Source organism: Nyctereutes procyonoides, unplaced genomic scaffold, assembly GCF_905146905.1.
Source record: "Nyctereutes procyonoides isolate TBG_1078 unplaced genomic scaffold, NYPRO_anot_genome, whole genome shotgun sequence".
Lineage (NCBI taxonomy): Eukaryota > Metazoa > Chordata > Mammalia > Carnivora > Canidae > Nyctereutes > Nyctereutes procyonoides.
Genome location: NW_026575020.1, coordinates 18,439,024 through 18,465,512, shown reverse-complemented (window position 1 = coordinate 18,465,512; position 26,489 = coordinate 18,439,024). Strand labels below are relative to the sequence as shown.

The following is a 26,489-nucleotide window of genomic DNA, read 5'->3' as shown; positions in this document are numbered from 1 at the left end:
GAGAGCAAAATAAAATTAAAAGATATAACAATAAAAATTACAAATGCATCTTGAGGGCTGTGTACCTGAGGTCTGTAATGGAGGCACCGAGTAGGCTGGGGGCACAGCTCTCGCTCACAGCTGTGGGAGCTTCAAAGTGGGAGCAGGAGGGGTGGGGGGCCGCGGAGAGGGTGGATCAGTTCATTTTCCATTTGGCTGGTCGTTCTGTGTCTCCTATTTCATCCAACAGAAGTGCAGAGTGTCCCCTGGCATGTGTGTGAAGAATTCAAAGGGTGATGGTTACCACATGACCACAGATCTGGTGCTTTATAATTTATAAGATTTTTCCTGGTCACCATCACCCCCTGAGTGAGCTGGCTTCTATTCCACTCATTTTACAGGTGAGGAAACCGAAGCTTGGAGAGGCCATGAGTTGGCTCAAGATGACTCACTAGTTAGCAGGTAGAGCAAGGATTCGAACCCAGGCCCCCTGACTCCACACCCTTTCCACCACTGCCCTCCAAGGGCTTATTCCCATCAGTTTCATCCAAGAAACTGAACACACTTTCTGAGCACATGCACATCCCAATACGGACATGCCCCCTGAGTGGTGAACCAGATAGGTATGAACAGAAGCAGGATTGTCCACCTCAACAGATTGCAAAGATCTTCCTTAGCATCCAAAAGTTACTCAACACCACACCAGCCACGTGCATTCACAAGAACACTAGTGGTTCTACTTATAAACATCTGTAAGTTGAGAAAGTGCCTAATAGCTCAAAGCTATAACAAACCCAGGCACACTTTTAAAGGAATTATAGGGATGCCTGGGTGGCTCAGTGGTTAAGTGTCTGCCTTCAGCTCAGGGCGTGATCCTGGAGTCCCAGGATCGAGTCCCGCATCGGGCTCCCTGCATGGAGCCTGCTTCTCCCTCTGCCTATATCTCTGCCTCTCTCTGTGTCTCTCATGAATAAATAAAATCTTAAAAAAATAATTTTAATTTTACTCATCACCATATTCTTGGGGGAAAAAATTTAAACACAGAGATAAACAAGACAGAGTCTCTGTTGGCAGCAATAGTAGGCACACGTGAGGATCAGAAGACCCCTTTGCAAGGACTCCAGGGCAACTTCCCACACTGAGGCCCTCAGCCCAAGGGTCCAGGCCTCTGAGGGCCTTTGGGTCAGGAAGTTATGGGTTGGCAAGGTCAGCCTAGGAAGACTCCCAGAGGGAGAGGGAAGATCTGCCCTGAGGAAGGGCAGGGAAGGAAAGCAGTGTGGCAGCACCAAAGCTGGTGGGGGCAAGAGGTGGGAGGGAACAGAGCAGGATGGCCACAGCACTCTGGCCCCATAGCCACCAGAGGTCTCAACTTAAACCTTTGTCATGATCTCTAAATGGGGTCATGTTGGCAGCCACAGGGACTCCCCAAAGGTTGAAAGAAGGTGTTATCTCTTATAGCTTTAACCTGAAGTCTCACCTGGCCCTCACAGCCAGGAGTGTACCATTCATGCATCAGGGGAGCAGCAAAGACCCTGGAGCTCCTACTATGTGCCAAGCACTGCTCTATGAGCTAGAGCTACAGCATGGAATGAACCAGGGGACAGAAAGCCTGATGTCATGGTTGTCGATCCTACCTTCATAATTTTCTCAGTCTTGACATGACTTTGTGAGAGGCACAATTACATGCATCGTCTTTTGTGAGTTAAAAGTGTTAATTTGGGGATTCCCTGGGTGGCGCATCGGTTTGGCGCCTGCCTTTGGCACAGGGCGCAATCCTGGAGACCCGGGATCGAATCCCACGTCAGGCTCCCGGTGCATGGAGCCTGCTTCTGTCTCTGCCTCTCTCTCTCTCTCTCTCTCTCTCTCTCTCTATCTGTGTGACTATCATAAATAAATAAAAATTTTTAAAAAAGTATTAATTTGTGGAATGTAAATCAGATGACACTTTTGCAACCATGTTTGGCATTTCTTTGTTTTTAAATGTATTGGAACCTCAGAAATAGAAAAGGCCTACAGGCCCCCAGGAGAGTCTGAGCAGGGCCAGGGACCAGGACCTGATTAAAGTCATCCATCTAACAAAAAGTAGCTGCTGCCCTCCTAGATGCCAGAGGCTCCCAGGGTGACAGAGACACGAGGGGAGGGTACTGGTACCCAGCCTCATCTCCACCCACAGCTGACCCACCTCTTCTTCTGCCCTCCCACCTCACCTCTTCCCTCAACCAAAATCACAGCTCAGTAATTAAAAGCCCCTGCTCTGATTGTCCTCCAGACTATTTGCTCTTCCTACCCACCTCCTCTCAACAAAAAGAGATTTCCTGGAGAGAAAAGGCATCAGGAAAACTTGCAAATAATCCACTGAGTTTTGACTCCAGAGACGTGGTCCCTACAAACTACAAACTACCTGCCCCTCTCCACCCCAGCCAACATTGCCCTGAGCTAATGCTCTAATCTCATTGTGCTTCAGCTGCCTCATCTGTAAAATGGAAATAAATACTAGTAGCTAGTCTAGCAGGGCCACTGTGAAGATTCCAGGGCAGAAGGCAGAGGCTCCATATTGTTGACTATTATGATGATACTCTCCCTCTGAGGCTCCTAACAGGTTGTACAAGTTGGGGGGAGGAGGGAAATTGGGAGCTAAGCCAAAGTAGGAAGTTGTTGCTGAGTCAGCAGAGATCAGGAGAAAGAGGCCTACGCTGGGAGTTAAGGAGACAGGGTCTGCCGTTCCTAAGTTTGTAACAGCCTAGCCTCAGTTTCCCCATTTATAAAATGGGAAGGTTGGCCAGCTGGGCTGGGAATGTCTCTGATTCTAGGAATCAGCGTTGGAGAGAACTAGAGGACCCAAGCCAGATGCAGTCCATGAACAAAGGTAGGGTAACTGTGGACAGGGCTCTGTCAGGCAGGTTCTCTTTGAAATCCCAGGCCCCAGAAGAGAAACTAAGCCAAGATCACTTCACAGACTCATCACCATCACCAGGAGCCAGCAAAAGCCATAAGCCTGGGCAGGGGAGGAGAAGGGAGGAGAAGGGAGGGGGGGAGGGGGAAGGGGAGAGAAGGGGAGGGGAGGCGAGGCAAGGGGAGGAGGAGGGTGGCACCCTACCTGCTGGCCTGCCATCTTGTAATCAGGTACCTACTCCTTGTCATTAGCTCCACCCTCAGCTGAATTTAATGAATCTGAGAAAAATTATGAAGTCCCATAAAGCCACAAGTATCATAAAAAGTATAATAAAATTGAGAAAAGCTATTAAGTTATAAATACAACCAATGCATGCAACATCACTCAGTCGGGGAGGAAGTCGCTATAAAATAAAGTCATTCCACAAGTGACTAAATCTCCTAATTCACAAGGCACACGCTCCCCTTTACCAAGCCCAACCAAAATGAGAGACGCGGGACCGAGGCGAGGCCGAGCGACCCCCTGCCCTGGCGGGAGGCCAGCGAAGCCGGAAGCGCTAAGGCGCCCGCACTACGCGGGGGGCCGGCGGGGGGGGCATCTCTAGGTCCCAAATCTAGATCCCGACTTTGCCAAGCAGCCAAGGTGAAAGGAAACGCAGATTTGGAAAAGAAACAGCGCGGGGGGCGGTAGGGGCGTTGGTGCTTTCGCCTGGGGGCTCCGCGGAGCGCTGGAAGCGGGCCGGGCCCTGACCCCATCCACCCTCCGCGCTCCGCCCCCTCGGGAGCCGGCGCAGCGCTGTGGGTCGCCCGAGACCGCCCCAACCCCCGCCCACCGCCTGCACCCCGGGCTCCCCCCCGCCGGGAGACCCCCCGCGCTATGAATATTCATGGCGGTAATTAGAGAGCGCGTCCGGCGCCCGTCACGGTGATTGTGCGTCCAATAAAAACAAACACGCTAATGAGGAGCTTTCCCGCCGGGCGGGAGGGGCGGCCCCGAGCGCTGCGCTCGCCGCCCCGGAGCCGAGGAGGAGGACCGGGTGCCAGCGAGGGACCGAGCGGCCCCTGCGAGGGGGTCGGGGGGGCGGAGAAGCGCGAGCGGCAAAGTCCCCCAGGCGGCGGAGCGCCTCTGATGGAGGAGCCGCCGGCCGGCGGGACGCGGGCTGGTTTCGCACCGCGCAGAGAGCGGGCCGCTGTCACCCTCGCGGAGGGGGTCTGGGCATGGAGCAAGGCTTCCTGAGACACCGGGCAGAGCAGGCACACGGGCCCCACCCCAGGCGGAGACGCATTCCGCGCGGATGGCTCCCAAAGACCTGGCATCTTCAGAGATTTCTGAGGATAGCCCAGGGCCTTGGGCGCCCAGACTCCACTCCTGGGAAGGGTGGCGAGGGAAGCCAAGGTGACAGGCAGGATGTAGAAGCAGGAGGGATTTAAAGTCGACCCTTTGACCTGCTGAGTGCCCCAAACTACTTCTGTGGAAAAGTGGGGTTTAGTGGGGAGCAGTAGTCAGAATCTGCACACTATCCAAGGAATGATCCAGGCATCCCTGCAGGTCACTGCCACTCTACCAGCTGAGCGAGCTGATGCAGCAGAGGTCAAGGAACTGTACGCGATCACCCTCCCGCAAGGAGGTTCCACTGGGCCTGCTTGGCTCATCTGCGGAGCTATTGAAATGCGTCGGGGAGCCAGGGCAGAGCCGGGCTGTGGGAGGCGCTTCTCGATGAGTGGCTGCCTGGGATGCTTGGGAAGGAAGGCGAGAAGCCCATTACTCTGTGCTCCCCTTAGCCATGGGCCCACCCTCACCTAAACCCGGCATGCACAGTAAGTGCCCACTGATGTTTGTTCAGGGGATGAAAGAAGGAAACCACTGGAGGAAGGGCACTTGATGCAGAAGACGGGAGAGTAAAGGAAAGATCTAGAAGAGAGATGAGGTGGGAGACTGTGAGGCCTACAACAGTGACTCTCAAATCCAGCAAGGTTAAAATATAGATTTCTTGGGGGGCACCTGGATGGTTCAGTGATTGAGCAGCTGCCTTTGGCTCAGGTGGTGATCCGGGGGTCCTGGGATGGAGTCCCACATAAGACTCCCCACAGGGAGCCTGCTTCTCCCTCTGCATATGTCTCTGCCTCTCTCTGTGTGTCTCTCATGAATAAAATCTTTTAAAAAATATATGGATTTCTTATGTTCCTGCATACAGGATTTTATGTACAGAATTTTCACAGCATTATTATGAGAGCCCAAAACCGGAAACAACCGAAAAGTCCATGAAGCCGTGAATGGATAAACAAAATGTGGCCTATCCATGCAATAGACTGCTATTTGCAATCCAAAGGGCTAAACTATTGGTGCGCACTACAACATGGATGAACCTTGAACACGTTACACTAGGTGAAAGAAGCCAGTCACAAAGGACCACATTTTATGATTTATGATTAATTTTTAATCAAATATCAAATATGATTATTATTAATCATAAATAAATCTATGATTTATGATTCAGTTTATATAAAATGTCCAAAATAGGCAAATTTACTAGAGACAGAAAGTAGATTAGTGATTGCCTAGGGTGAGGATAAGGGAATTTGGAGGCGACAGCTAAGGGGTACAGGGTTTCTTTTGGGGGGTAATGAAAATGTTCTAAACTTGATTATGGTGTCGGTTACAGAACTCTATGAATATACTAAAAGCCATTGAATTGTACACTTCAAATGGGTGAGTTGTATGGTAATGTGAATTATATCTCAACAAAGCTGTTAACAATTAACAAAACATTATGCTAAGTAAAAGAAGCCAGACAGCCTCCAGAAGAGACAAATCTGTGGAGACACAAAGTAGATTAGTGGTTGCCTAGGGCTGGGGTGGGGAAAGGATTAACTGTAAAGGGACACTAGGGGTTTTATTGGGGTCATGGAAATGTTCTATAACTGGGTCGGGGTGATTGTTGCCTAGCTCACTAAATTTACTCAAAAGTCGTTGGATAGTATGCTTCAAACAGGTAAAGTTTATAGTATGTGAATTACACTTCAATAAAGTTGTTTAAACACACACACACACACACACACACACACATTGCTGAATCCTACCCCCAGGGGTTTTTGGGATAGGATGGGATGGTTGGAGAATTTGAATTTCTACGGTGTTCCCTGGTGAGGCTGGTACTGCTGGCCAAGACCACACTGGGAGAACCGCTGCTCTATAGAGGTGAAAGGCCGAGGCCAAGAAGGGGGAGGGGCCTGTTTTTTAAAACAGGGAAGAAACCCCTTTGCACCAGCTCCCAGACCACCACCCCCCCTCCTCGCGTGGCACAGGCGGATAACCGGGAGCGGCTGTAGGGCGCCGGGTGGCTCCCCGAGCCTGGCCGACATTCCTCCGCAGCAGACAGCCTCAGAGTTCATTTCAAGGCAGCGTCTCCACGATCAACCGAAATTGCCTTCGTAAATAGGAACCGCTGTTTATTTGCCACTTGCCTCTGTCTTGTTCCGCTTAAATACTGAGGGGAAACCCGGACCATTAAGGTCAGGAGAAAGTACGCAGCGTCGCTGTGGGTGGGTGAAAATGATATTAGAGACTGGGGGGGGGCAGGAAAAAAATAAATAGAGGAAGAAAGGAGGGTGGAGAGAGGAGGAAAAACTGCCTTGCACCAACAGAGCATGAAATAAAATAAAATTAAATAAAAATCTGTTTGGTGGGTGGGGAATCTTCGTCCCAGGAAATATGGGTGGAGTTTGAGGGAGGGGAGACTTCGGGAGTTGTTTGCAAAGCCAGCCCAGGGAGACTGTAAATTCTGATTTCTGTTTTGTGGACGGATTAGAGAACGGTTCCGACCGATTCTCTTTCCTCTGGGTCACCAGGAAACGGGCCCAGGGAGGAGACAAAAGCCCAAAGCAACCGTCGCCCCCACCCTAGGGGGTCTCTCCCCCTACCTCCGTGGTCTTGGATTGTCCCTGCCCCGAGGGGCTTCACACCCCGAAGCGGCCTCCTGCCTCTCCTCCAGCCCCCACCCCCTGGCGGCATTAATTGGAGGCGAGAGAAGTACCACATTTATTACCTCCCCTCCTGCTCCACACTAAATCTTGTGGCAATGCTTCTAAAAGTCAATAAAACGAGAAGGAAGATGCGATAAAATTAAGGTGGAAAGTGCGATGGGGAGAGGAAATGGGAATCTTCTTTTTAATTTAGCTTTAATTTTAATTTTTTGTCACCTCTCCAAACAGCCTCCTTGCTGCCGCAGCAGAGGGGAACTGGGGGAGGGGCCGGCCTCGCTTTTTAGAGACTGGAGACGGCTGCACACTGGGCCAGGTCTTGGGGAGCCAGGTCTTGGGAGAACCACAGCTGGGAGCGAGCTTGGGGTGGGGTCTGGCGCTGCCTGTTAAAACCCAATCCCCCGGGGGGATCCCTGGGTGGCGCAGCGGTTTGGCGCCTGCCTTTGGCCCAGGGCGGGATCCTGGAGACGCGGGATCGAATCCCACATCTGGCTCCCGGTGCATGGAGCCTGCTTCTCCCTCTGTCTGTGTCTCTGCCTCTCTCTCTCTCTCTCTCGTGTGTGTGACTATCATAAATAAAAAAAAAAAAAAACCCAATCCCCCGAAGGAAGTGCTCTCTTCTTGGGGCGCCCAGAGCACACTGTCCAGACCTGAGGGCCTTCCTTCACCAGATTTTGCACTCCCTGAAAGTAGGATCTGTGTCTTAGGCTTCCTAGTCATCTTTTTTTTTTAATTAAATTAAATATTAAATTTATTTATGTGTTTATTTGAGAAAAAGAGCATGAGCAGGGGGAAGGGCAGAGGGAGAGAGAAGCAGACTCCCCACTGAGCAGGGACCCCCACCCCCACCCACCCCCAGATGCAGGACTCTATCCCAGAACCCTAGGATCATGGCCTGAGCCAAAAGTAGAAGCTTAACCAACTGAGCCACCCAGAAACCCCTCCCCCCTTTTAAAAGATTTTATTAGTAAGTAATCTTCACAACCCAGAGATCAAGAGTTGCAGGCTCTATGGAGTGAGCCTGCCAGGTGCCCCATCCTAGTCATCTCTTTATCCACAGTGCCAGACACAGAACAGAAATAGCAGTGATGATAATAGCTAATAGTTATTGAGCACTATTCTGCTCAATAACAGAACACAAGCCCTGTTCTAAGCACACTTTATAGTTACTATTTCATCTTATTCCTCCCATCAGTATTATGAGATACATACCATTATAATAGCCCCATTTTACAGGTGAGGTCATTTAGAATCGAGAGGTGAAGTGTCTTGCACCTGGCCACAGGGCCAATAGGACATGAGAATGATACTCATGAAATAGATAGCAGATAGCAGATGACTCTCATTTATGGATTAGATGAATAATGGATGAAAATTGCATAAGAATTCTAACAATTGCCAATTCTAAAATTGCCAAGGATTCATAGGAGTGGTCCTGTGGTGTTCCTTTCCTTCCATCCTCAAATGATGGGGTGGGGGGGTGCCAAGCAGTGCAAAGGTAGAGGTAGATGGCCTCAGAGCTCTGAGAAGCTAAACTTCTTGGTACTGGTGGGAAAGCCCTTGAGGTCAGGCCAACATCTATTGTCACATACGTTCCCATTTTTAGGAAGGGTGAACTAACAGTCGCTCATCTCCATCAAACCAGAAGATGTGCTTTCCCCAGTGGCCCAAATCATGAGGCAGAGAGTCTGTGGCTCCACTTGTAAGCTTCTTGTCAAGAACAGGACCCCTGGGCAGCAGCATTATTGACCCTCCCTCACCCTGACACCAGCCGGGTGTCTGGAAGCTTCCTAGCAGGGCCCCATGTGGCCTACTAGAGGAGGTTGGAGTTCAGAAGTGGAAGCTCTAAGGATACCAGATCTGCCAAGTATAGCTCTACAACCTACACATGAGCAAAGTCAGCCCCCTGAAGAGGATGTACTCCTCCCAAGCCACCTAGGTGGGCAACTTCCCTATAACCCAGAGATTTGCTTTCTTTCATGGGACCCCCATGCTCACTGTTCTTCAAATTCCTGAGTGGACTCACATCTGTCCCTGGTGATAGCCATCCGGGAGGTGGGCAAGAGATAAAGGGCTGATTCTTCCACATACAGAGAAGGCTCAAAAGGTTTCGTAGTTTTTCCAAGACCATGTACTAACACTGGCATTGGGCCCTGTGAAGGTGCAATGAAGGATCTGGCTGTTGTCTATCAGTATGAAAAAAATATTGTATGTTTTCAGAAGATACTTTCCACCTCCCCACTCAGGTTCTGACATGGTACTACCCCCTTCTTTGCCCACTTCCTGATCCACAGGGACCCAGTGAGCTACTCTGCCTCATAGTATTTCCCTCCCATAGTCCTGAAGATCCCCAGCCTCTCCAACTAGAGGAGGTAGGAAAGGATATAATTCCTTTCAGATGGGCTCCTTCTTGCCCAAAATATTGTTCCCCTCATTAAAAAAAATCATATTCTCAAAGACTAATCTTCCCATGGAGAAGTACACATGCATATTTGTAAGTCAAAAAAAAAAAAAAAGCAAGTTACTAAATGCCATGCAGCATATACTCCAATTGTGTTTTGTTCTGTTTTATTTTTATTTTTAGATTTTATTTATTTGTTCATGAAAGACACAAAGAGAAAAGTAGAGACATAGGCAGAGGGAGAAGCAGGCTCCATGCAGGGAGCCTGATATGGGACTCAATCCTGGGACTCCAGGATCATGCCCTGAGCTGAAGGCAGATGCTCAACCGCTGAGCCACCCAGGTGTCCCATAGACGCATTTTACTCTTTTTTTTTTCTTAAGTAGGCTCCCTGCACAGTGTGGGGCTTGAACTCATGACCTTGAGTGTTCTGTTTTAAAAAATAGTTTATAATAAATAAATAAATAAATAAATAAATAAATAAATAAATAAATAAATAAATAAATAAATAATGAAAGTTTATGGGGCAGCCCGGGTGGCTCAGTGGTTTAGCGCCACCTGCAGCCCAGGGTGTGATCCTGGAGACCCAGGATCAAGTCCCACGTTGGGCTTCCTGCATGGAGCCTGCTTCTCCCTCTGCCTGTGTCTCTGCCTCTCTCTCTCTCTGTGTGTCTCTCATGAATAAATAAATAAAATCTTAAAGAAATAGTTTATGGCAATATTCATGCATGCACAGATTAGAAGAATATACATCAAGCTATTTATACTGTTTTTTTTTTATTTATGATAGTCACAGAGAGAGAGAGAGAGAGAGAGAGAGAGAGGCAGAGACACAGGCAGAGGGAGAAGCAGGCTCCATGCACCGGGAGCCCGACGTGGGATTCGATCCAGGGTCTCCAGGATCGCACCCTGGGCCAAAGGCAGGCGCCAAACCGCTGCGCCACCCAGGGATCCCTTTATACTGGTTTTTGTTTCCTTCCTTGGCATTTCTGTATTTTCCAAATTTTCTGGAACACATAAAAGGAACACATGTCCTTTTATATTATATAAAAGGAAATTGTAAATGAATTTTAAAATTATGCCTTATTAGGTCCCATTTTTTAAAAATACTGATACCCCTTTAGCTTGCTGGCTTTGCAGACTCATAGCAGCAGCCAAGAACAGTTCACATGTGACTATGTGTGTGTGTGTGTCGGGGGGGTCCCAACTCCCCCACCCTCTCCCAGTGACTGCTGTTCATCATAACCAGGACAATTAACCATCCCCTTATTATTCACACGTCATGATTACTAATCACCCTTATTAATATCCATGCTTTGCAAAACCAGGAGGCAGCTTGGCTCAGATGCTTGGAACTCCACAGGAATCCATTCCTGACCCCAGATGCATCCCTTCCTGCTCTGTGCCTTCACTTCTCCCTAGATTGGGAAGATCTGCCCCTTCCTCATCCCTCCACAGTGACCAATGTCCTCTGCTTCCCTCCTTTGCCTGCTCATAAGAGCCTCATGCCCCAGAGGTGTTCCCATCCCCGTTTGCCACCTGAACCACAAGCCTCCCTTCCACTGGAAGTGAAATAAGGGTCTCTTCCTATAGTTGATCCCTTTTCTCAAATTACCCACATTGTTCATAAAATCCACGCTTTACACTAAACAGATGTTATGGCTAAAGACTGAACTCTATGGTTATACCATTTAACCATGTTCAGTCTCTAAATCTTGTTACCTGTTTTGGGAAATGCATTAGTAGTTCCGTGTTAAGCCAGCTATTGATACATTGGCCATTCAGCTAATGTTAAATTTCCTGGCCAATGTTTAAGGCAGATTTATACCCTGGGTCACTACAGCCCTTGGTTTTTAATGTGGTGGTGGCTCCGAGAAATGCCGAGATGAGCTGTGTTATTATCGGTGAAGTGGGTCCAGGCTCTGCCACATGTGCACAGAATATACACTGCACCACCATACCAGGTCCTAAAGAGGTGGCTGTAACCTCTTCTGGGTGGAGGTGACGATGCCATAAGAGGTGGCTGCCAGCCGTCTCTGCAATGAGCGCACACTGGGTCAAGACACTAAGCACTGATCACTATCCCAACCCTGGCTGAGAGGCAGAGCCCGTGCCAGTCCTGAACCTACTCATGGAACATATGGGGGATGGTGAAAACAATGGATGTAATTTAAAAAGGTATAGCAGTTGTATCTATTCCACAAGAAATTAGACACCTCTTGGGGCACCTGGGTGGCTCAATCTGTTAGACATCTACCTTTGGCTCAGGTCATGATCCCAGGGTCCTGGAATCCAGCCCCACATCATGGTCAGGCTCCCTGCTCAGCGGGGAGCCTGCTTCTTCCTCTGTCTGCCCCTCTCCCTGCTTGTGCTCTCTCTCTCAAATAAATAAATAAATAAATAAAAATATTTTCTAAAAAAAGAAATTAGGCACCTCTCACCCAATGAGAGTGACTAAAGTAATAATCCTGCAACATGATGGGACACCGTGTGGCCATTAAAATGACAAGACAGTGGGCTCGAACCCTGAAAATGTCCATGTGTGTGGATGTTAGGGGAAAGCAGGAAACCCAGATGGAGGGCAGGCAGGGCATGCAGCCCCAGGGAAAGAGGTTGACACCAGAGAAGGGAAGAACTGGGTTCAAATCCAGACTTGGTTGTTAATGTTCGTGAGCCGCAGTCCTTCCTTCCACTTGTAAAGGGAGACAAACACCCCGGCTCCCAGTGTGGTGAAAAGGCTAAATCAGGTCCCAGTGCTTAGGACCTTGCAGGTACTCATTAACACAGATGCCACTGAAGGTAATGATACCTCAGAAAGAACTGATCCGAATGTGAACATGTAGCAATTAAAGTTCTTTAGATCCTTTTGGACATGGCTTGGGAGGAGCGGCTTGAAGATTCCCCACAGAGGACTGGTGGCCCATCCAAGACCAGCCAGGCTCTGGAAGAGAGAAATGTGGGCTCTCTACCCAGCCTGGGTCCCCCCGCAAAGAGGACCAAAGCGACACTTCGTACCTGGGCACTAAAAATCCCAAGCTCAGGCACAAAATCATACCCACCCTGTGCAACTCAAGAGAAGCACGGGGGAGGCAAGGAGGTCTTAGGAGTCCCCTGGGAATTTGCCCTGTGAATCAGAGACACAGAGACAGAGGGAGATGGAGCCAGAAGCAGGGAGGGGAAAGAGCTCAAGCTCTCTTTTCCTTGAGCCCACATCCTGCCTGCTGCCTGCTGTGGGCTGGGGACTGGCTCTGCCAGCCTGCTCCAGGAACAAGGAAAATAAAGCAGGCAGTTCTCCCGGGGGGGCTCGGGGCTCAGGCTCCTGGCACCACCTCCTCCCCCCTCCTCCTCTCCCTCCTCCTCTCCCTCCTCCTCTCTCTCCTCCTCCCCCCTCCTCCTCTCCCCCCTCCTCTTCTACCTCCTCCTCTCCCTCCTCTCTCCCCCTCCTTCCACTTCTGCTACCCAAACTCCATCCCCTTCCTTTGGCATCGTGGAAAGAATGAAGAGTGTGTGAGCCCTGTTTAATGTAAATTACCTGACATGAGTATTTCTGGCAGAGAAAAGGATTCTTCCCCCCACATATGTACCTTCAGGGACCCATGAAAAGTCGCGCAATATGCGGCTCTGACACCTCCAACCCAAGGCCATCCCTCCTCATTATCTAAGGACAGTTTGGGGACCACCTATCACCAGCCCCCCCCTCGCCCCGCCACAATCTTCCTCCTATACCACCTTCTTTCTTGGAGGAGTGGGAATGGGATTAAGGACACACTGGGAGGCTGAGGGAGAGGAGGAAGAAGAGATTTTTAAAAACCTGTTATTCTGGAGGGAAAGGAAAAAGGAGGTGGGCTACCTTGAGAGAGCAGAGCAGATTCAGGGATTCAAAAGAACATTTCAGTAATCATCTAAATAATTCAGCCTCCTACACTCTTCCCTGTCACCTTGCACTTTTGTTTTAAGAACCCAGGAATGTGCAACAACTCTCTTTCAGTTTCATGTCACTTACACTCTGCTCTAGGAGAGCAGCCTGTTTGCAGCTTTGTGCCTGTGGCCCCAGGTTTTCCACTGCCAGGCAGCCGGAGCCATCTGAGAAACGCTCCCTCTTTTATGAGACCGTCTTGGTCTCTCACCAGACAGAAAAGCTCTATTTTTTTCTATGCTGTCCTGGAAAGGCAGTATACTCTGGGATTTTCTGCTCACATCCTATCCCCCAACTGCAGAACACCTTGCTGGGTCCCTGTGATACCTTTCACCTAATCGATCAGCCAATGAGCTGAGAAAAGCAGCTGGAATAGGGGGATGGGAAGCCACAAATTTGCCCAAATTCCAGTTAAGTGACCCTAACGACAAGGATGCTTGAATTCAGTCTAAGGCACCTCGCTTTGGTGATCTCGGGCAAGTTGTGTATCCACCTTCCAGAGTGAGTCCCATTACCACTCATCCTGCCTGAAACACCCCCAGCTAGTAGAGACCGGAACCCAGTCTCGCTGACCTTGCCACCCAGGCTCTCCCCACACTGCCTCCTATAGCTCATTTCTCCAGAAACAAGGGGCCGCCCCCAATCCTAGTTCTCCCAGATGGTGTCTCGTCTTTGGATTCTTTGCTTCTTCAGCTCCAGTCCAAGCTGAACCCAGGCAAGTGCCATCACTCAGCCACCTGGGTGGGCAGGTGGGGTAGGTAGGAGTTGGGGAGCCCCAGGCACTAGTAAACACTCAAAGAGGTGACAGGCACCTTCTCATCTTCGTGAGTAGCTGGGCGGCAAACATCAAAAATCTCTGGGATAGAGCCCACCACATTATTTTTCCTTGGGCTGTTCTGTAACTAGGCAGCAGGAATTTGGCCTGCCAGGGAAGGGTCCATGGAGAAAAAGATACCCACAGGGGGAGAGAGGACCCCCTGACCTCAGCAGACAGTCCTGCCCAGCTTTTAGCCCGGAGTTGGGGTGGGGGAAGGGTTGATCCCATCTCAAGATCCCATTCTCTTAGATTTATTTCTTGACTTCCCTAGGCCTTTGGGGAAATGCTGCAAATTCTCAGGCTGCCTCTCATCGCCATACCTCCACCAGGGCCTTCCAGTTCCAGCCCTGGAATTCTAGGAACAAACGTCCTGACATGAACTGCCAGGGCTTGGCACATCCATCTGACAGCTCTACTGGCTCAGGCATCCTGCAGGACAGACGGAGCACAAATGCTGGGGGTCTTCAATACACACACAATTTAAATGGACCCTTCCCACACATTCTCTCAATTGGTTTAAGCCGCTCAATGGGGTCCTGTGAGGTGGGCAGGGCAGATATTATGAACCCTTTTCTTTTTTTAAAGACTTTGTTTATTCATGAAAGACACACAGAGAGAGGCAGAAACATAGGCAGAGGGAGAAGCAGGCTCCCTTCAGGGAGCTGGATGTGGGACTTGATCCTAGGACCCTGGGATCACGTCCTAAGTCGAAGGCAGATGCTCAACCATTAAGCCACCCAGGTGCCCCATGAACCCTTTTCTTAAATGAGGAACCTCGATTTCAAGGAAGGTGAGCAACTTAATCAAGGTCACATTCTCCGGAGCTAGTGACCACAGTAACACTGACAAGATGCACAGCGGTTCCCAGTCATTAAATGCCAAGCCCTATGCTAAGTACCTTCCACGCGCCTAACATCCACAACCATCCCATGAGGAAGACATTTTATCTCCATTTTACAGATGATGAAACAGGGACTTAGGGATGGCTGGTGTTTGGGGGAAGCTGCCTGGAGTCAAGCCTCAAGCAGCCTGATTCCTCGGACCTTCCCCCAGGGTGCAGACTTTGTCAGCTGGGTCCTCTGAATCCCCAGCACCTACAGGCGTGCCCGGCCCACATCAGGTGTCTCACTGAACGTTTGCAGAATGTTTTTCCATGAATAAATCCATCCCCACTGCCCTTGCCCTTGACTTACTACTCCCAGACTGTTCTTGTCCTTTCTCCTAACACCTCGCTGGTCCCAGGCCAACCATTTGACACCTCTTTCCTGGGAGTTTATGGTTAAGACCCCTCAACCCCCCACCAAGGTTCCCCAAAGAGGCTAGGGAATCCTACCAGCATTTGAGGATTTGTGGTTTGTCTCCATGGTTCCCCTTTGCCTCAGTTTCCCCACCTATACCAGTTAAGAGGAAGTAGGTAAGCAGAACCCTGGAAAAGAGGCCCGGAGGCAAGTCTGCCCCTCTCCTTCCTACTCCCAGGAGTTGCAGAGGTGAGGGGTAGATACCATGGAGCTGGAGCCTCAGACACAGGCAGAGTGGTGCCTGCAGGGGGAGGGGGAGACTCAGGACAGGTACTAGAGCCAGCAGGCCCCGCCCTACCATGCATATTTCCCTGCAGGGAAAATGGGAAAATCTGAGGGCAGGAGTCTCTGGAGGATGGTCTCCTGCAGGGTGAGGTTTTAAAGCCCCTCTGGAACACTGGCAGTTCCAGCTAACCAGTCAATGTCACTGAGAATTGACCAGGCCTACAGGCAACGAGGAAGCCAAGGTGCCGCTTGGGCAAATCCATGGGACCAGAGAGGTGCCCCACTCTGGGCGCCCTGGGCACCTCTGTGTGTGACCTCATTCCAGCATCCTAGCAACTTGGAGAGGTACACCCATGTTGCAGAGAACGAAGCAGGGATCTGAGACTTGCCCATGGTCACAAGGACCAGGACAGAGCTCAAGTGGGACAGGAATCCAGGGGTTTGGGGCCTCAGCCAGTGGATTCCTTCAATAGTAGCTGAAGGCTCACATAGACTCACCTCCCCAGCCTCTTAACCTGGCCCCCAGGTCCAAGGGCAGGCGGCGTGGGCAAGTCTCACCTCCAAGGGGCCCTGGGTTTAGAAGCCTGGGTTTTAGGGGCCAGTGAGAGGACAGCCTTCCCCGTGCCCTCACTGGCTCAAGGTCACCCACACGCCGCTGGGCTGCTCCTCCCTCACCACCCCCCTCTACCTATGTGCCTCCCTCTGCAGCCCATCTGGTCCCTCTGTCCCTCCCACTGCTACTGGTCCAGCCTCACTATTTGGGGCCCCAGGAATGACCTGACTGGGAGGAACAGTGCTCCCAACCCCCAGCCTTTCTTCTGACCTCTCCAGCACCTCTTCACCCAGCCTCGTCCCTGGTGTTAGATCCAGTGAAAGGGACTTCTGCTCAGCCCACCGGCCGCAGCCCTGCCAGGCTTGCAGAAGATTGACCAATATCAGAGCGCCACCTAGTGTGCCCTGTCCCCCCGTCGGCCCCTGCCGGTCGTTCACTTTGTCTGGGGGCACCGCCTCTAGGGGGTCAGGGCTGAAGAGGAAGAAGGGTTTCCAGCCCCGGACTCAATCACACAGACCAAGGGCCTCAAATCCAGACTGCTGACACTATTCCTAGCTACATTTTTGTTACCCGTCTTTGGCGAGTATTTCTAACAAGAGCCTAAAATAACGAACAGTGACTAAAAGCATCAATCAGTAGCTGTCCAAGAGGCCACATCAGGGTATGGAGACTGTGCTCCCTGCCTTGCTCAGTCTGTTTTGTTGTTCTCTATCCCTCCCTGTCCTTCCTTCTCCCTCTCTCTCTCCTTTCCAGACCTGGCAGGTCGCCCGATAAAGAGAAACAAGCACTGAGCTTGGGCAGGGAGGCCAAGCAAATCTAGGTTCAAATCCTCGCTCTTTACCAGCTGTGTGACCTTGAAAAATTCACCTAAGCTTTCCGAGCCTTACTTTTCTCATCTGTTAAATAGGCTTGTGAGGAGCATCATGTAAGATAACAAACACGAGGCACTCAGCAAAGTGGCAGCTTACCATAGGCTCTCTATCTGCCAAACTTGTCCTTCCCGTCCCCGTCAGGGCCTCTCTTGTGACATATGCTTCCACGGCACCCTGAGCTGGGTCTCTACCACTTTCCTGCTCTCTGAGCACTGGTCACGATGCATCCTGCATCACCATGTTCTGTGGATAGGTGTCTCTCCCCACCAACTTTCTGGAAGCCCGGCCCAGTGGGGGGCCAGTGTGAGTGTGTATCTGCCAGTGGCTGAATCAAATGTTCCCAGGCCGGTGGCCACACCACATTAGGAGAGCCCATTCTCCAGCCCAGAGGCTTGACCAGGTTTCTGGCCCTGTCAAAACATTTTCTATGGACTTCCAGTTATGGAATGAATAAGTCACAGGGATGAAAGGTCCAGCATGGGGAATAGAGTCAGTGGTGTGATAATAGTGTTATGTGCTGACAGATGGTAGACACACTTGTGGTGAGCACAGCATAACATACAAGGATGTCGAATGACTGTGCCGTACACCTGAAACTAATGTAATATTGTGTGCCAACTGTACTCCAATTTAAAAACAAACAAATAAAATTTTTTAAGAAACATTCTCTCTTCCAGAACCTCAGTCTTCTCCTCTGTCAAGTGGCATTGAAGTTCCTGACTCGCCCAGCTGTTACAGGGATTAAGGAGAGGACATTTGTGAAAGCACTTGTAAAGGTTGTAGCACACAGCAGGCCCACAATAAGTAGAATTTGTTATTGTGATAGCTTGGGAGGCCCAGTGGGTGCTCAAAGCCATGCCGAAGGAACACGGAAGAGTCGGATTCTCTCAATTGTACAACTTCAACAAAGACATAGGGCAAGGATGCAGAAAGCAAAATGGGGAGGATGGGAGGTGGTTAAAATTGGCAAAAATTAAAACCCAGTCAAGATGTCAGTCAACAACTTATTTAAGAGGCACCCCACAGGCCAAAGGTGATTGGGTGGGGGAGGCTTCTCCTTCTCCCCAGGGTGGGGATGGGGAACAGGCCAAGAGGGGTGGGGGATGAGGGGGCGAACAGCCTCTTTATTAACACAATTATTTTATTTGCCGAAAGGTAATCATCCTAAGTGAGGTCAAGGCGGCTGGCGTGCAGGAAGGCTCTGCAGGCGGCTGGCCCACGTTGCCATGGAGACGGAGCCTGAGCACTTCTAGCAGCTGCAAGGGCTGGAGGTTCCTGAGAAAGGAGCCCCCCTATTTCTCTTCTTCCCCCCAGAGAAAAGCTGAACAAGACCTACGGGGATTTGCAGTCCCCTCCCAGCTCCAAGTGATAGACCTAGAGTCCTGGGGGAGGGGGGGTGATGTCCAGCCCAGGTTTGCAGGGAGCCCATCCCAGGGCAGAAGGGTCTCTGCGTCCATCATCTCTTTTCATCCATAATCACCATGCAAAGAAAGGACTAAGCATCACCTGATCATTTCCCAGAAAGCAGTGGCTCAAAGGAGCTAGTGATCTATCCACAGACACACAGCCCCTGAGGATTTACAAACTGGATTCTGAAGCCTGAGGCCCTTTGCAGTTGCCTCAGAGCCAGGGGCAGGTGACAATGAAGGGGAGGGAAGAGACCAGGGTCTCAATTAATCAGAAAAACTGGGGCAGAGGAAATGTTGCTACCCTAGAAGTCAGGGAAACCTGGGCTTGAGTCCCAGCTCCTTCCTCACAAGCCACTTCACCCTTGGCAAATTGGCTCCAAGCATTGGTTTATCCAAAGCTTTCTGTACCTGTGACTTACCAGTCCTGCAAGAGTAAGCAATGACAAAGACACATTTCCCTATCTGCAAAATGGGCCAAGTAAGCCTTGCGCCAGGGCCCCGGGATGGCAGTGGTGACTGGTAAGCTTGCTGCAGTGCACCACCATGAGAAGCTTGTTTTTTTAATTTTCACCCAAATCTCAAAGAGTGTTATCTGTGCAGAGCAGGGAATAAAAGACTCCCTGACCTCAAATCCTCTGGCCCTTCCTCGGGTCCAGGAGACAGCACAGCAGAGGCAGGCCCCAGGAGGATGCTGCCAATGCTGGGGTCCATTTCCCTTGTGCCCACAGCATCTACTGCCCTCTGGTGGAGGAGTCTGACACAGCCACAGGGACACTGGGCAAGTCACAGGGATTTCTGAGGGGACTGAAGGGAGGGGAGCTGGGGGCTGGAGTGGGCAGAAGAAGGAGAGGGGAAGCGGAGAGGGAGTCCCCTTTACTGAAGGCCTGCTCAGCTCCTAGCCCTTTGCCGGAGTTCCTGGTAACTCTGGGGACCAGTGCCCTGAAGTAAATATCCCTGATCCACAAGAAGGAAATCAAGACTTGGTATGGTTAGGAACAGCCCAGGACTCCCACAGCCAGGACACAAGCTGGGGGGCTGACCTCAAAACCTCTCAGACCACAAGCAGGAAGAGAAACTAAGGCCCCGGAACACCTAGGTGGCTCAGCAGTTGGGCATTGGCCTTCTGGCCTTCCGCTCAGGGTGTGATCTCAAGGTTCTGGGATCAAGTCCCGAGTGGGGCTCCCCGCAGGGAGTCTGCTTCTAACCCTAACCCTAGGCCTATGCCTCTCCTTTCTATGGGTGTCTCTTATTAATAAATAAATAAAATCTTTAAAAGAAAAGAAACTAAGGCCCCCAAGAACCCACGATCTCTTCTCCCAGGAGTAGGACCACTCTGGCCCAGACACCATGGGGAAGCATTCTGGAGGCCCCTGCCGTCTTCCTGTGCCCCCTTCCAGCTGTCTTCTCTCCTAGCCACATCAAGTCCCCAGTCTCCCGTGACACACACACTCACACTCCTGCTTTTAGAGTTCTGGTATACCGAAGACATTCACAAAGAACAGTTCACCTAATTTCCCATTTTAAGATTCACTCACCTCCTCTGCAGCTGCCAACTGTAGTCCCTGTCCTTTGCCAAATGACATGGATCAAAGGCAGGAGATGAAAGGGGGACTGCTTAGGGGACGGTCCACGTACATGGCCAGCAGGCACCACCCGCCCTGGTGGATCCCAGGTGAGAGACTCGACTGTCAGGGGAACCTCTTAGCAAAAGGTGGGCAGTGGAGAGAGTTCCTCTCCTCCCAACTAGTCACACAGAGACCTCTGCCAGGGTGGGCTCATGAGGGGGACAAGGGCATCAGGTTTGAGGGAGTTTTCAGGGTCATAAGGCAGAAAGAAATAGAGACAAGGTGAGAGACAGGGAGAGGAAAGGGATGGTTCTAGCATCACAGCTGGACCTGGCAGCAATGCCCAGGGTCCTGGCCACACTCCAGCTGGGTAATAGCGCCAGTGCAGCCCTAAACTTTAATCAGTGGATCTAAGGCTTGGCCACAAACAGCAGCAAGGAAGATTAGCAGAGACCTGGCAGGGAAAGAGGAGGCGGGCATGTTTGGCCAAGGAAGGGTTGTATGGATCTCTCTTGGATCAGAGTTAAGTGCTTTCAGTACCCCTTCCCAAGAGGTGTGGAGTGAAAGGCTGAGCTACATCAACAGCGAGGGAACAAATCTGACCCACTGAGGCTCAGCTAGAACCCAAAATTCAGCCCCAACTCAGTCTTCCCCAGTCCCAATAAGCTTCAGTGAGACCCCAGGATGTCGGAACAGGGGCAGCTCAAGATGTTCATGCCATGCCTAGTTGGTAGGAGGGGATGTCTCAGCAAAGGAGCTGTGGCACCCCGTTCTCCCCTCCAGGCCAGGCTGCACAGAGGGATGGACGGAATGGGCCACATTCCCACCCCCAGTGTGCTGGGGAGAGGGTGGAAAGTAGGAGGCGACAAATGGTATCAGCTGCCCAGCATAACTTATTAGCATCCAGGCGAGATTAATCAAGCCCAGAAACCTCGAGCAGACCCCTAATTAGTTGCTGCTGATAACTATATTTGTCATGCTCTCCAATTATTCCACTGTAAATTTCAGAGTTTAATTGCACCTTGTTCTTCATTGAAGTGTCACTGTTTGCACACGCTCCCCTAATTCTTTAGCAAATTTGACAAAATTCAGCATTAAATATAGATTATCTTTAGATTTCCATAATTAACACAACCAAACTGTCTCAGGCCTAAATATTTCTCCCAGTGCCATAAATCTGGCCTGTCCCCAGAACCCAGAGAGCTGCTCCCAGCTCCCGGCAGAGGCCTCTGGGAGAACACGCATGAACATGATGGGCCTTTCAGGGCTGGGGTAGGGGTGGTAGGTGAGGCTTCATTGAGGTCATAAACCCAAGGATCACCCTAGCCCCAAATTTACAGGAAGCTTTATCAAGGCTTCTCCCTGGGGTAGCTCAGCTGGTTCCCAGAGTTTAGAAGGCCAGTCTGGCACCGTGGCTGACCTCTGGCCCTGGCAGGTGGGTTAGAGGCAAGAGGGCCAGCCTACTGCCAGCCCGAAAGTCATTTCACCCCACAAAAGCCAAAGGGCCCTTGTTTATGACTTTTTTCCCCATTAAAGCCCACCTTGGTGTTTGACATGCTAGGAACACAACCCAGACAGACAGGAATGCGCTCCATGCCACAAACCCTTCCTGGCACCCTCACTGCCAGTCTTCTCTCCAACCTACTCTCTCCAGACTCACCAGGTGAATATATGTCCAGTCAATTCTAAACACACTCAGATGGGACTCTTAGTTCGGATTGGAGACGGAGGGCGGGGGAAAATTTATGCCCACCTCCAGCATTAGGTTGTGAATCTTTTCCATCAGCCCCAAACTCCAAACTTAATAATGTAACAAAGTCAGCAAGGTGCCCCATTTCCAAGATGACAAAGGGACAGTAGGGGTGAGTGGGACAGGGCAGAGAACCCCTCCAGAGCCCTACCCAGCCCTTGGCCCCTGGTAAGAGAAATATATGTTGGGTTTATTTTATTTATTTTTTTAAAGATTTTTTACTTATTTATTAATGAGAGACACACACACAGAGAGAGAGGCAGAGACACAGGCAGAGGGAGAAGCAGGCTCCCTGCAGGGAGCTCAAGGGGGACTTGATCCCGGGTTTCCAGGATTACGCCCTGGGCAGAAGGCGGCGCTAAACCACTGAGCCACCAGGGGTATCCCATATGTTGGGTTTATCTCAAGTCAAGTCCCTGCTCCTTCCCCAGGCTGGCTTTTTCATGGGCAGCATAGCATCCAGAGCTCAACTGCAACCCAAGACCACCCCCACCGCATTCATGCAAATACACACAAACTCACAGACACACACACAGATAAATACAGGTGCATAGAGACACACTACTGACACCCATGGACACACATACAGACACACAAAATCACATACCAACACACAACATACACACACAGAAACACATACCTGTCTGCCTAAGCCCTGCAGCCAGGGAGCAGCCAGGCAGGGAAATACTCTCTCCCCAGAAACCAGTGCCATCCCAGAGTCTTGCTGTGCCGTAGGGCCAGAATGGGCTGGGGACTCCAGCCGACAGCACCTGCAGGCCTCGTGCCCTCCCTATGGCCTGCCAGCGCAGCACTCCTCAGTTTCCCTGAGGAAGCTATGGTGGTGGTTGAGGGGCTGAAGGTGGGAGCCGGCAGTAATATTGAGAAGCCTCAAAGTGTATTCACAGCAAATTTGGAGGAAAATCAATGGCCTTTAATGATATTTGATTTTTCTCCATGATGGGCCGGGCTGGGGGTAACGTGGGGGAAATTTCTGGGCACAACATGGGAGATGAGCCAGGACACAGGATGCAGGACTGGGCAGCCAGAGTAAGAAGCTCCAGGCCCAGGAGCCACAGGGACAGGCAGAGACAGAAGACGAATAGATAGGATATGGGGCTGCCATCCAGCACCTCCCAGACAGGGTCCCTGGTCCGGCTTGGGTATCTGCCATGGCTGAGCTGGGTTCTGGATCCATGAGTCTGGATAGACTGCCCTCAGGCTATGAAGGGCTGGCCAAGGCCTTGAACAGTGGAAGTGGTCACCAGAGGGTAAGGAGTATGTAGCCCATTTGGGGTCACTGGCTTTGAAAGATGGTGGGAGGCAATTATCTGGGATTAACCCTGGTCACTAGTTTACTGAGCACCTGTCAGGCTCCAAGCTCCTGTTATTGCCATTCTGTCAACCCTGTAAGAGAGGTGACAGCCCCTTGCTCAGATGAGGAAGACGAGAGTCAGAAAAGTGAAAGAAATTGCCTGAAGTCAGGCAGCTGGAGAGTGCCTCAGGCAGTACCTGGATCAAGGTCTGCCAGGCTCTGCAGGCTCTGTATCATGCATTGTGCTCACAAGCAGCCCCCTTGCAGATGAGGAAGGAGACACATCTTTCTCTCTCTTCTCTTCCAGCCCCAGGCTCCAAGATCCTCGGGCCATCTGGGTCAGAGCTTGGGTCGAAGCTCCAGGCTGATACGAACTCAGGAAATCTCCATAGATAGACCCCAATACAAGACTTCCCCAGGCACAGAGGAAGGTACACCTGTCACCTGCAATCCTGCCCACCCCACCCCCCACCTCACTGGCTAAAGTTTTGAGTTCCCAATCCTTCCTTACTGAATCATAGAAGTAATCAGAGGCCATCAATCCAACTTTAATATCCTCTCCCTGAAGTTCCTGTGCAACATCTTACCTGAATGGTCATCTGAGTGCTTATACTCCTCCAGTGACAGGGAATTCATTACCTCTAAAGTACTCCGTTCAACCTCTGGAATCCTGTTAGATTGAGCTGCTGTCTCCCTGAGCTTCCCACTGGTTCTAGTCCTGATGTCTGAGTCACTGCCCCACCCAATGAGCTAAAGATGTTGACAGAATTGCTGACAGTGGAGAGAAGCAACCATTTTGGATGGACTCAGCAATGATTTCTTGGATCTGATACCAAAAGCACAGGCAACAAAAGAAAAAATAGATAAATGAAACTAAATCAAAATTTAAAACTTCTGGGCATTAGAGGACACCTTCAATGGAGTGAAGAAGTGCTTCTCCCTCTGCCTGTGTCTCTGTCTCTCTCTCTGTGTCTCTCATGAATAAATAAATAAAATCTTTAAAAAAAAGAAACAAAACATACAAGCAAAGGGAAAAAAATGAGAAAGAGGCAAATCAAGAAATAGACTATTTTTTAAAAAGGTTTTATTTATTTGACAGAGGGAGAGAACAAGCAGGGGGAGCAGCAGGCAGAGAGGCAGGGAGAAGCTCAACTTCCCGTTGAGTGGAGTCTGATGTGGGGCTCCAATCCAGGATCCTGGGATCATGACCTGAGCCGAAGGCAGACGCTCAACCAACTGAGCCACCCAGGTGCCCCAAGAAATAGACCCCTTTTTTAAAAAAGATTATTTATTTACTTATTTGAGAGAGAGAAAGAAAGCACAAGCAGGGGAGAGGGGGAGGGGGAGAAGCAGACTCTCCACCGAGCAGGGAGCCCATGCAGGGCTCCATCCCAGGACCTGAGATCATGACCTGCGCCAAAGGTAGATGCTCAACTGAGCCCCCCAGATGCCCAAGAAACTGACTCTTAATTATAGAGAACAAACTGATGGTGACCAGAGAGGAGGGAAGTGGGGGATGGGGAGAATAGGTGATGGGAGTTAAGGAGGGCACTTGTCATGATGAACACCAGGTGATGTATGGAAATATTGAATCCCTATATTGTACACCTGAACTTAATATAACAGTGTATATTAACTATACTGTAATTAAAAGAAAAAAATTGGGCAAAGGACTGGAATAAACGTGTATCCAAGGATAATACACACTTGGCCAACAAACATAGGAAAATATGCTCTGTATCACTAGTCATTAAGGAAATTAAACCCACAATGAGATATCACTTCACAACCATTAAGATAACTATGCTAAAAAAAAAAAAAAAACAGAAAGTAAATGTTGAGGCACCTGGGTGACTCAGTCAGTTAAGTGCCTGACTCTTTTGGTTTCGGCACAGGTCATGATCTCACAGTCGTGAGATCAGGCTCCGAGCTGGGTGTGGAGCTTCCTTAAAATTCTCTCCCCACCCCTCTCTCTGTCCCTCCAACACTTGCTGTCTCTCAAAAAAAAAAAAAAGTAGTTGGCAAGGATGTGGAAAAATTGGAGCCCTTGTGTGTTGGTGGGAGGATGTAATGGTTATAGCCACTATGGAAAACAGTTATGGAGATTCCTAAAAAATTAAAAATAGAACTACCCTATGATTCAGCAATCCCACTTTTAGATCTATATCTGAAAGAACTGAAAACACGATATCAAAGAGATATTTGTACACACACGTTCATTGCCGCATTATTCACCAAGCCAAGAGATGGAAGCCACCCAAGTGTCTATCATTCCATAAATGGATAAGTAAAATGTGGTATATACATACTGTGGAATATTATTCAGCCTTAAAAATGAGGAAAATCTTGTCACATGCCACATGGATGAACCTTGAAGGCATTAGGCTAAATGAAATAAGCCAGTCATAAAAAGACAAATATTGTATGATTCCACTTATATGTGTCTCTAAAGTTGTCATGTACATAGATACATGGAAAATAGAATGGTGGGGATCCCTGGGTGGCTCAGTGGTTTAGTGCCTGCCTTCACCCCAGGGCGTGATCCTGGAGTCCCTCTGCCTGTGTTTCTGGTTCTCTCTCTCTCTGTGTCTCTCATGAATGAATAAATAAAATCTTAAAAAAAAATAGAATGGTGGTTGTCAGGGGCTGGGTGAGGGGAACAGGGAGTTAGAATTTGATGGGTATAGAGTTTCAGTTCAGTTTCAGATGGAGCAGCTCTGCTGCACCACAGTGTGAATAAACTTAACCATACACTTAAAAATGGTTAAGGAGCACCTGAGTGGCTCAGTTGGTTGAGCGTCTGACTCTTGGTTTGGGCTCAGGTCATGATCTCAGAGTCATGAGATTGAGCCCCAATCAGCTCTGCTTGGGATTCCTTCTCCCTCTCCTCCCCCTCTGCTCCTCCCCATCCTCCTCTGCTTGCCTGCACATGTGCACTCACACACACTCTCTCTCTCTCTCTCAAATAAATAAAATCTTTTATAAAAATGGTTAAGGGACACCTGGGGGGGCTCAGCAATTGAGCATCTGCCTTTGGCTCAGGGCGTGATCCCGGATTTTGGGGATCGAGTCCCACGTTGGGCTTCCTGCATGGAGTCTGCTTCTCCTCCCTCTACCTGTGTCTCTCTGCCTGTGTCTCTCATGAATAAATAAATAAAATCTTTAAGAAAATAATAAAAATAATAAATAATAAAAAAATGGTTAAGATGGTAACCAAAAAAAAGGGGGGGGGGACAGAAAAGCAATGGTTTTGGAGGCAGACAAAACTGGGCTTGAATCCCAGCCCTGCCATTTCCTGTGTGTCCTGGGGTAAGTTGCCAAATATCTCTGAGCCTCATTGTCCTCAACTATACAACAGAGAGTGAGAGAATCTAACTGGGTTGCTGTGAGTATTAGCTCACTGGCAAAGCAGTGAAGGGCCTGGGACATTGGTGTGAAACTCTAGGCATGGAGTTGCAGAAGCAGCAGAACCATGTTCTGGAAGCTACCCTAGTAGAAGCTGCCTAGGCCTCTCAGATT

At 50.0% G+C, this 26,489-nt stretch overlaps 1 long non-coding RNA gene across 1 annotated transcript in view; it reads right to left on the bottom strand.

Annotated features, from left to right (window-relative positions):
* Positions 1–23,635, bottom strand: part of LOC129511567 (uncharacterized) — a 49,188-nt gene extending 25,553 nt beyond the window's left edge. Inside the window, exons 1-2 of the long non-coding RNA XR_008664862.1 lie at positions 23,558–23,635; positions 66–245 (exon numbers count right to left, since the gene is read on the bottom strand). This is a non-coding gene — a long non-coding RNA (uncharacterized LOC129511567). The remainder of the gene's footprint in view (positions 1–65; positions 246–23,557) is intronic.
* Positions 23,636–26,489: the final 2,854 nt, after the last annotated feature.